The following is a 10603-nucleotide window of genomic DNA, read 5'->3' on the forward strand; positions in this document are numbered from 1 at the left end:
AATACCAACATGTCTTTGATGAGGGGGGGGGGCAGGTGGGAGATACACACAACACACTGCATCTCATCTAGGATGGTCCGCTATCGAGTGGACTGCTGCTTGGAGGTCACGGAGGTCATGGAGGTCATGGAGGCTTGGAGGTCACGGAGACTTGGAGGTCACGGAGGTCATGGAGGCTTGGAGGTCATGGAGGCTTGGAGGTCACAGAGACTTGGAGGTCACGGAGGTCATGGAGGTCATGGAGGCTTGGAGGTCACGGAGACTTGGAGGTCACGGAGGTCACGGAGGCTTGGAGGTCATGGAGGCTTGGAGGTCACAGAGACTTGGAGGTCACGGAGACTTGTTGACCGGCAGTGTGGGACTGCAGTGCGGGTTGCTCACATTTTGGTGTCTGAGCCGATTGAAATTGAGAAAAACAATTATTTTGAACTTCTCTGGTGACTCCGCCCTGTCAGCCGGTTCCGATAGCCTCTCATATTTAACTTTGAAAGCGAGGCGTGCGCCGTGTGTGACGGCGTGAGCCCGGAGCACAGCGATGAAGACGAGCAGACCGATGAAGACGAGCAGCCTGAACTCAGAGGAGAACCGTGACGTTGATCGCAAGTCTTGCATTCACAAAAGTAGGCCAACAAATAAAAAATTAGCCATTATAACCATATTTAAGCTAGCACCTAGCGGTAGCTACGTAGCTGCCGCTAACAGTCTGATATCCTTGTTTGTCAGCGCTCCATGAGAACGGCTTTGACAGGGAATATGGCCGAAGAGCTTTTTAATGTCCTCATTGTGCTTCTTTCTTTTAAAAGTATCTCTTCAGGCACCGGTATCGTGTTAAAAGTACCGGTTTAGCACCGCTAACGAAAAAAACCACCAACGATACCGATCCCTACTGAGGACGCTCACACACGGGAACACGAGCTGCACATGTCCCACATATAAACACTTACAATTAAGACCTAAACAGCAGTCCGGACACACACACACACACACACCCAATGCCTCGTCGTCTGAGCATCATGGAGGCGTGGCTTGTTGGGGGGAGAGTGCACGTCGCCTCTGGACGTCCCCAGAAGGAAGCTTTGAATAATGAAAAGTGTCACCGATGGAAAATGCAGGAGACGAGTGCGTCTGCCTGTGAATGTGCTTTTGTAGATGTGTGTGTTTCGTGTGTCTATATATGTTGTGTGTGTGTTAGAGTGTGTGTGTGTGTGACAGATGGAGGTGTCTGTAAAGGTGCGTCTCCCTCCGGTGACGGAGAGGGAGGGCATCTTTGTCATTTAGCATAGTGCGACCAGGACACTGAGCCGTATGTGAGTGCAGGGGGGCTGACAGCTGAGGCCCCGCCCCCCCCCCCCCCGCCCACATCCCCTTTGACTGACGGCTCTTGTTGTCCCGCGAAGCAGAGGCACAAACACAGATGTGGCCCGTGACATCTGTCGGGAGCCGTGTTCTTCACCGCGAGGTCTTTGTGCCGATGATGATGAGGAGGGGGGGGGGGGGGGGGGTTGGCGACGCGTGAGCCGGACAGTGTTCGTACGGTCATGGAAAACCTGGGAAAGTCACGTAATTTAAAAATGGTCATTTCCAGGCCTAAAAGTCATGGAAAAAACTTAAATCATAAAAGTTTTGGAAAAGTCATGGAAATTTGTTGTAATCGCACGTTCATTCACGCCGAGTTTGAAATAATTCATATGTTTGAGAAAGAAAGACTCAAAATATAAGCCGGCGTACGCTCTCATACTGGCGGCGCCAATTGTTTTTTTCCGCGTTGCAAGTGAACGCACCTTAACTGGAAAGTTCGTTGGCCGTGGCTCGGCAAGCAAGTGTTTCTTTTAATCAAAATATTGTCTCTTATTCATTTGTTTCATTTAATGTATCCTGTATGCTTTGGAATTCACATTGTTTAAATCAGAGGTACTCAACTTCGGAGGCCAAGAGGGCCACATTTAAACCACAACAGGTGCAAAGGGCCACAAATTATTATTAACATATATTTGTACCATTTTATTCACTGTATTTACTACTGCTGTTTAATATGCTGTCTTGCTAGTCATTTTTAATGCATTCCAAAGCATCATGGAATATTTAACAAATATTCTCAATTTCAGTAACAAATGTAGTGTAGCGACTGCGTTTCCAAGGATGACAAGTGTTGGTCAAGCTGATGTTTTATTAACACTGGAGTGAATAGCTTTGCATTGATGACATTGATAAAGTTTGCAATTGCTACTTTTCCTATTGAGAGCTCTGAGTCTGCATTTCACAAATATTAATAACAATAACAATATAACAAACTGTTTACTTATTCCTAGTGAGAGCTCTGAGTGTGCATTCTTTTCACAAGTCCTTTCAGATCCGGTTGTTGCTCAGTTGTAGCTGCTCTGAGATAGTCTGCCAAATGTCTGTCAGTTAGACAGGAACGCTGCTTTGATTTTATTATTCCCATGGCAGAGAAGGAGCTTTCACACACATAAGTAGATCCAAAGCAGGTCAGGATTTTCTGAGCACACAGGATTAATGCAGGGTTTGTGTTCCTCAGAACACAGGATATCCAGAATGTGTCAATGCTCTCCTCCTTGTGTCTTTCTTTGAGGATGTTGTTGTGCTGCAGCTCTATGAGTTGTTCCTCAAACGCAGCCCTTTCGACTCGATTTTACAAACAAAATTAAATTCACCTTTAAAAGGCTTTTGCATATGACACATACCCATGTGTTATACATCAAAAATTCCAGAACAATCTCAGCTCTCTATATAATGAGGCACAATTGACCTCAGGTACAAGTGGAAAGAAAAAATATGGCCCTAAAGTTGAAAATGTAAGTTCGATTTCTAAAAATTCTTCATATCTCTTCTGAAAACACACCTTTACTCATGTGGACCAACTGTTTTGGTGTTTAAAATTGGTTTACCAAAGGTCATGGGTTCACAAAAGCAGTGAAATATCTGAATACAATGCTAGATACATGTATATATGTCAAAAACCAAAATTTTTATTATAGTTTTTTGAGTAGAATTGATGTGGTCCGTCACACATTCACCAAAATGATAAAGATGGGACTGAGAAATGACTTAATATTGCAGATAAAGTTTCATGGGGTGTGTGCAAATAAAAAATGACCATTTACATTTTTTCTTCTTCAAATAAATGTATTATACATTACAAAAAGTAAATATATTCTCCATAATATTCATGTTGAGAAATAGAAAACAGAACACAAATATTGATACAGAATATTTACAATATGGCTTCACTATAATGGCATCATGTCATCGTGTCATGGTCCTCCGGGGCACGAGACCATTGCTGGCCGGACAGGTAGAGCTGCAGGTGGGGCTGCAGGTGCTGGTGAATCCTCTCTGTAAAATATAATACTAGTCAGCACCGCCACACGTAACAGACACCGTGACGAGACACATAACAGACACGTCCGGACACGTCCCGACACGTCACGGACACGTAAAGTTTAGTGAAGACTCTTACCCGGTCCAAGTGGATCTCTTCTGGCTGCGTGTTCCTCCTCGTGGCTCTGCAGCTCCTCTGAGGCTCCGCGCTGCTCGCCAAAGTCGCTGCAGCTGCTTCCTTGTAGTGAAGTCCGTTCGCGCCGTGTTCTCTGGCTTCTCTGACTGACAGACTGCTAATGAGCTTCAAGGTGGGCAGGTCCTTGTGATTTCTTGAGTGTTCATTGGTTGTTCTTCTCCGCAAAATGTTGACGGACAACCGCATTGGCAAATCACAGTACTCGGTGCCGCGTCACCCGACACGTTCGTCCCCCTATCTTTCTCTGTGAATCGCAGAGGAGCTTACGGTAGAGAAATGAACGGAAGAGGAAATCCTCCGGATTCATCCAGTATTTTAAACGTATCTCGGCGACGTATTGTCGCGGAGATATACAGATTTTAAAAACGTAAAGCTGTCAAAACGCACTGTAGCGGGCTTCGTTTTCAGAGGGTTAAATTAAAGGCGCACTACCTAATTTTCACACGATTTTGGTTTGCTAATTATAATTATTATGCATTTATAACCAGGCATGTCGGGGGCCACAAAATAAGAGTCCGCGGCCCGCCTGTTTAGTAAGTCTGGTTTAAATACTAAATGTTCTCACTTTGATGTATTACCTGTTACCTTCGGGTCAATTTGACCCCATTCAATGTTTAACCTCCTGTTACCTTTATATTTACTGACATATTTTACCCTCGGGGTCAATTTGACCCCAGCAATTAAAACCTCCAGAAAATTATTAGAATTAATATAGTTTTCCAAGTTTAAGTGTGAGGTACTTTATGTTTGTTTGTTGACGACCTAAATAGCCCTTTAAATATATAAAAAAGTTGATATTTCTTATGTTTGACACAGTGAAAAACAGCCTGGGGTCAAATTGAACCCAAAGAACACCGACATTAAACATTGAATGGGGTCAAATTGACCCGAAAGGTAACAGGAGGGTTAAATACTAAATGTTCTCACTTTGATCTATACACCGATATTTCAGTGTGGTCATGGAAATTTGGTTTAAAGTCCTGGAAAAGTCCTGGAAATCCACTGGTCAACGTGTCAGAACCCTGACCGGAGTGACGTCGGCCAACGTATTCCCGACGCGATGTCGTTCCCGCTTTTTTAATTTATTTATTCCACCACGCCGTGTCCGCCGCCGGTGCTTCTCTTGTTCGACACCGTCCTCGATGTTGGTATCAATAAATAAATCCCGGCGGCTTCATTAAATGGTCATTTGCTTCAGAGGCTAAGCACGCAGTCACATCCACTTGTCACTTGCGTCTCCTCCTCGGGTCCCGGCGGTCTCCGCCCGGACTCCTCGGAGCTGTAATTGGCCAGCGGGTCACCGCGTTCAGAGCGCTGTGATAAACACGTTGTTTTATTTTGAATTGAAGGACCTTGGGAGCCGCTCGCTAAGCTGAAGGACGAGGGAGTCGTGCCGTGGAACGAGAGCGTGGATGAAGTTCTCTCTCATCTCAAAATCTTGATTTCTTTGTTCCCCCTTTTAGAAAGAAAAAAAATTGCTATTTTTAAGAGAGTCGGGCTCGATGGCCTCCGGGTACGGCGTCGCCGTGGGGTTCACGGCTGTGGACGGAGAGAGAGAGAGAGAGAGATTGAACCCCCAGGGGGAGCAGGTCTGAGTGGGCGTACGGAGGTGGACCGCCGGAGAGAGACGGAGGAACATGAGCAGACGGATCGGGGTCCTCGGGTGGTAAAGTCGGGGTTATGAATTAGTAAAGTGGAAAAGTAGCTAATCGTGTTCCAGAGCTGGTTCCAACATGGGGGGGGGGGGGGTCTCACTGTGGGGAGCACCCTGTTCATCCATCACAGTCCAGGGTTCTCCTGGTCAGAAGAACACGGGGGGGGGGGGGGAGGAGGAAGGAGAAGGATAGAAAGAGGAAGGAGGGAAGGAAGGAGGAGGAAGAAGAATGAGAAGGAAGGAAGGGAGGGAGGAGAGAAGGAAGGAGAAGTAGGAGGGAAGGAAGGAGGAAGGAGGTGAATGATGGAGGGAGGAGGAAGGAAAGAGTAGAGGTAGGAGGGAAGGAAGGAGGAGGAAGAAGAAGAATGAGGAGGAAGGAAGGAAGAAGAAGTAGGAGGGAAGGAAGGAGGAAGAAGGTGAAGGATGGAGGGAGGAGGAAGGAAAGAGGAGAGGTAGGAGGGAAGGAAGGAGGAGGAAGAAGAATGAGGAGGAAGGAAGGGAGGGAGGAGAGAAGGAAGGAGAAGTAGGAGGGAAGGAAGGAGGAAGAAGGTGAAGGATGGAGGGAGAAGGAAGGAAGGAGGGGGAAGGTGAAGGATGGAGGGAGGGAGGGAGGAAGGAAGGAGGAGAGGAAGGAGAAGGATGCAAAGAGGAAGGAGGAAAGGAAGGAGCAGGGAAGGAAGGAGGAGGAAGAAAAATGAGGAGGAAGGAAGGAGAAGGATGGAGGGAGGAGGAAGGAAAGAGGAGAGGTAGGAGCGAAGGAAGGAGGAGTGAAGGAAAGAAGGAGGAGGAAGAAGAATGAGGAGGAAGGAAGGAAGGAAAAGTAGGAGGGAAGGAAGGAGGAGGAAGAAGAATGAGGAGGAAGGAAGGGAGGGAGGAGAGAAAGAAGGAGAAGTAGGAGGGAGGAGGAAGGAAAGAGGAGAGGTAGGAGGGAAGGAAGGAGGAGGAAGAAGAATGAGGAGGAAGGAAGGGAGGGAGGAGAGAAAGAAGGAGAAGTAGGAGGGAAGGAAGGAGGAAGAAGGTGAATGATGGAGGGAGGAGGAAGGAAAGAGGAGTGGAAGGAGGAGGAAGGTGAAGGATGGAGGGAGGAGGAAGGAAAGAGTGGAAGGAGGAGGAAGGTGAAGGATGGAGGGAGGGAGGGAGGAAGGAGGAGTGAAGGAAGGAAGAGAGGGCTTTGTATACAAAGATGCATCTCAGCATTGAGACGTGTGATTCCTGCTGTACGTACAACACTATCGTCGTTAGTCAGCAGTGGTTTTGATGTCGGACACAGGAGGAGGATGTAGAGCCGGATCAATGATGGAGAGAATAATGTAGAGCTGCTCTTCCTCTGCGGAGCAGCTGAACTCTGGGGCTTCGTCTACTTTGTGGCTGGAAGAATCTTTACAGGTTCTGGTGAAGAGGAAACACGAGAACTAAAGGACACGAGGAACAGATGATTGTTTAGAGCAGACAAGAAAGGTGAAGCCAGCTCATGAAGAAGAGCTCTATGCTCATGAAGAAGAGCTCTATGCTCATGAAGAATAGCTCTATGCTCATGAAGAAGAGCTCTATACTCATGAAGAAGAGCTCTATGCTCATGAAGAAGAGCTCTATGCTCATGAAGAAGAGCTCTATACTCATGAAGAAGAGCTCTATGCTCATGAAGAAGAGCTCTATACTCATGAAGAAGAGCTCTATGCTCATGAAGAAGAGCTCTATGCTCATGAAGAAGAGCTCTATGCTCATGAAGAAGAGCTCTATACTCATGAAGAAGAGCTCTATGCTCATGAAGAAGAGTTCTATACTCATGAAGAAGAGCTCTATGCTCATGAAGAAGAGCTCTATGTTCATGAAGAAGAGCTCTATACTCATGAAGAAGAGCTCTATGCTCATGAAGAAGAGCTCTATACTCATGAAGAAGAGCTCTATACTCATGAAGAAGAGCTCTATGCTCATGAAGAAGAGCTCTATGCTCATGAAGAAGAGCTCTATACTCATGAAGAAGAGCTCTATACTCATGAAGAAGAGCTCTATGCTCATGAAGAAGAGCTCTATACTCATGAAGAAGAGCTCTACATGAAGAAGAGCTCTATGCTCATGAAGAAGAGCTCTACATGAAGAAGAGCTCTGCTCATGAAGAAGAGCTCTACATGAAGAAGAGCTCTATACTCATGAAGAAGAACTCTGCACATGAAGAAGAGCTCTACATGAAGAAGAGCTCTATGCTCATGAAGAAGAGCTCTATGCTCATGAAAAAGAGCTCTACATGAAGAAGAGCTCTATGCTCATGAAGAAGAGCTCTATACTCATGAAGAAGAGCTCTACATGAAGAAGAGCTCTATGCTCATGAAGAAGAGTTCTACATGAAGAAGAGCTCAACATGAAGAAGAGCTCTGCTCATGAAGAAGAGCTCTACATGAAGAAGAGCTCTACATGAAGAAGAGCTCTATACTCATGAAGAAGAACTCTGCTCATGAAGAAGAGCTCTACATGAAGAAGAGCTCTATACTCATGAAGAAGAGCTCTATGCTCATGAAGAAGAGCTCTATACTCATGAAGAAGAGCTCTATACTTCATGCATAGTGTCGAGTCCATAAACAACTTTATTGTACGTATATCGAGGATTTGTCTCAGGAACAAAAATATTTCCAAAAATCCAAAGGTTACATTTTGTTAAAATACACTTTCTGCACATTTTGTGATGTATAAAATATGTTTTTAACACATTTCCTTATTTAACTACAATACCCCCCCCCCCTAACCCCACCCATCCACTGACAACAGCTCCCACAGAAAAAGAAGAAGCCCCGCCCCTCAGGCGTGGACGAGACATAATATCTAATTAAGTTTCAGAGCCGCATTTTCATTTGTTAATCACTTAAGTGCTTCGAGGATAACCTGATATCCAAAGGTCTGGTCCCAGCAGCCCGAAATGTCAAAACGCAATTATATGCATGATTAGCCAGACCTGTTTCGATAGCAGCCCCCCCCCCCCCCACACACACACACACACCCACCCCTCCCTGCCTCTCGTTGCTGGAGAGGCTGACAACTGCTGGCATGTTTATTTTGATGAGATTAGGTGTGGGAGGAAGCCTCCCCCCCTCCCCCCCCCCCCCCACACACACCCACCAGTGTGCAGCAGTCGTGGCACCCCCACCTGGCCACGGGTGGAACTGACAGACGACCGGAGAAATGAATTGATGGGGGACAAAGAGTGGGGGAGGAGGGAGGGAGGAGGAGAGGAGAGGAGAGGAGAGCACTTGCTCAGGTGGGAGGAAGATAATCTTTCAATCTCTTGTTTCGCCTGAGGGGAAGAAAAAAATAGAAACAAATGGAAAATAAATAAATAAATTAAAATAAAACAATTCATGTGCTTCTTAAAGGATAATATGATCACAAATTATTAATCAAATCATCGTGATCCGGGGGGGGGGGGTAAGTGGAGGTGGGGGGGGGGGGGTGCTTTGTGGCGCTTAGCCGAGCGGCAATCCTCTCTAATCTGATTGTGTCGAGATAAGGCGGCTTTAGCCTCGCCATTGTGCGCCTCCTCTGATTAAAGGGGGGGAGGGGGGGGGGCGCCGTGGTCATGGAGACAGGGGAACACGCCGACGCCGCCGCTACAAATTATATGTGCGCGCCGAGAAGGTCGAGAGACTTAACGCACACATTAATTGTTGTCATCACATCCCGGGTCTCATCCCGCCGCGTCATCGGGGAGATGGGCTGTTACTGTCGGGGGGGGGGGGGGGGGGAGGGGTTCTGAAAACTGTTGTTCAAACTTTTCAGTCGAGACGATCCCAACACGTATTTCTTAATCTGCTGATCGCGTCTCGGCGTGAATCCCGACGAGCAGACAGAGTCCGCCTCTAGGAGTCGTGTTCCTCAACGTGGCTTCACACTCGGAGGCCGCGCGACGCGTCACCACTTTCTCCCCGCGTGCCTCACACACACACACACACACACACACACACACACACACACAGACACACACGTCCTGTGAAGTCGGGCCTGCTCCGCCTAATTGGGCGGTGTCGATTTTGGAGGTTTTTTTTGTTGGAGTTAATAGATTTGAAAAGGAATATCTGAGGGCGAGCGCATCTCTGACAAAGGCTCCAGACACGGGGATGCAGCGCGGAGCCCACGAGCGTCTCCTGAGATCGGCATGGGGTCCCTGGGTAGCCCATTAGAGAGTGTAGACCCCCCCACACACACACACACACACACACACACACCGAGGGAGACCACAGCAGCCAGACACAGAGTCGAATATTCATGTTACACTGCCGTGTGCGTGTGATCCCTCGGTCGGCCTGAGCACACACACACACACACAGATATACACACACACACACAGATACACACACACGCACACAGACACACAGATACACACACACACATGCACACACACAGATACACACACACACACAGATACACACACACACGCACACAGACACAGATACACACACACACAGATACACACACACACACACGCACACAGATACACACGCACACAGACACACACACAGACACACACACAGATACACACACACACACAGATACACACACACACACGCCCACAGATACACACGCACACAGACACACACACAGATACACACAGATACACACACACACAGATACACACACACAGATACACATACACAGATACACACACAGATACACAGATACACACACACAGATACACACACACAGATACACACACACACAGATACACACACACAGATACACACACACAGATACACACACACAGATACACACACACACAGATACACACACACATACACAGATACACACACACACAGATACACAGATACACACACACACAGATACACACACACAGATACACAGATACACACGCACACAGATACACACACACACAGATACACACACACACAGATACACAGATACACACAGACACAGATACACACACACACAGACACAGATACACACAGACACAGATACACACACACACACACACAGATACACACACACACAGATACACACACACACAGACACAGATACACACAGACACAGATACACACACACAAGCACGTACGCACAGACAAACCGGTACGCACACATGAAAAGCCCCCCCCCCCTCCCCCGATGAATCTTTTGCAAATGAGAGAAAGAAGAGATCTAAAGCGTCTCCGATGTCGCGGCTTCAAGCGGATTCTCTTTTTCATTTCATTTTTTCTATTCGAATGCATCAACCGTTTGAAATAGTCGACAGCGAAGGTTGAAACGCCGAGGAAATCACCGGCCGTCTTCATCTGGGGTTTCTCAGGGGGGGGGGGGGGGCAGGACCAGCACGGGGAGACTTTGACCCGCTCCAATGCAAAAGGGGGGGTCTCTCTCCCTCTCTCTCTCTCTCTCCCCCCCCAACAGGAAGCGGCCCTGCAGGGGCTTTACGG

At 47.4% G+C, this 10603-nt stretch overlaps 1 long non-coding RNA gene across 1 annotated transcript; it reads right to left on the reverse strand.

Annotated features, from left to right (window-relative positions):
• Window positions 1-2153: 2153 nt before the first annotated feature.
• Window positions 2154-3982, reverse strand: LOC130192889 (uncharacterized). Its single transcript, XR_008831472.1, has 2 exons — window positions 3479-3982; window positions 2154-3354 (listed from the first exon to the last, which is right to left on the reverse strand). It is a non-coding gene; the product is annotated as an uncharacterized LOC130192889 (long non-coding RNA).
• Window positions 3983-10603: the final 6621 nt, after the last annotated feature.

This window comes from Pseudoliparis swirei, chromosome 4, assembly GCF_029220125.1.
Source record: "Pseudoliparis swirei isolate HS2019 ecotype Mariana Trench chromosome 4, NWPU_hadal_v1, whole genome shotgun sequence".
Taxonomy (NCBI): Eukaryota; Metazoa; Chordata; class Actinopteri; order Perciformes; family Liparidae; genus Pseudoliparis; species Pseudoliparis swirei.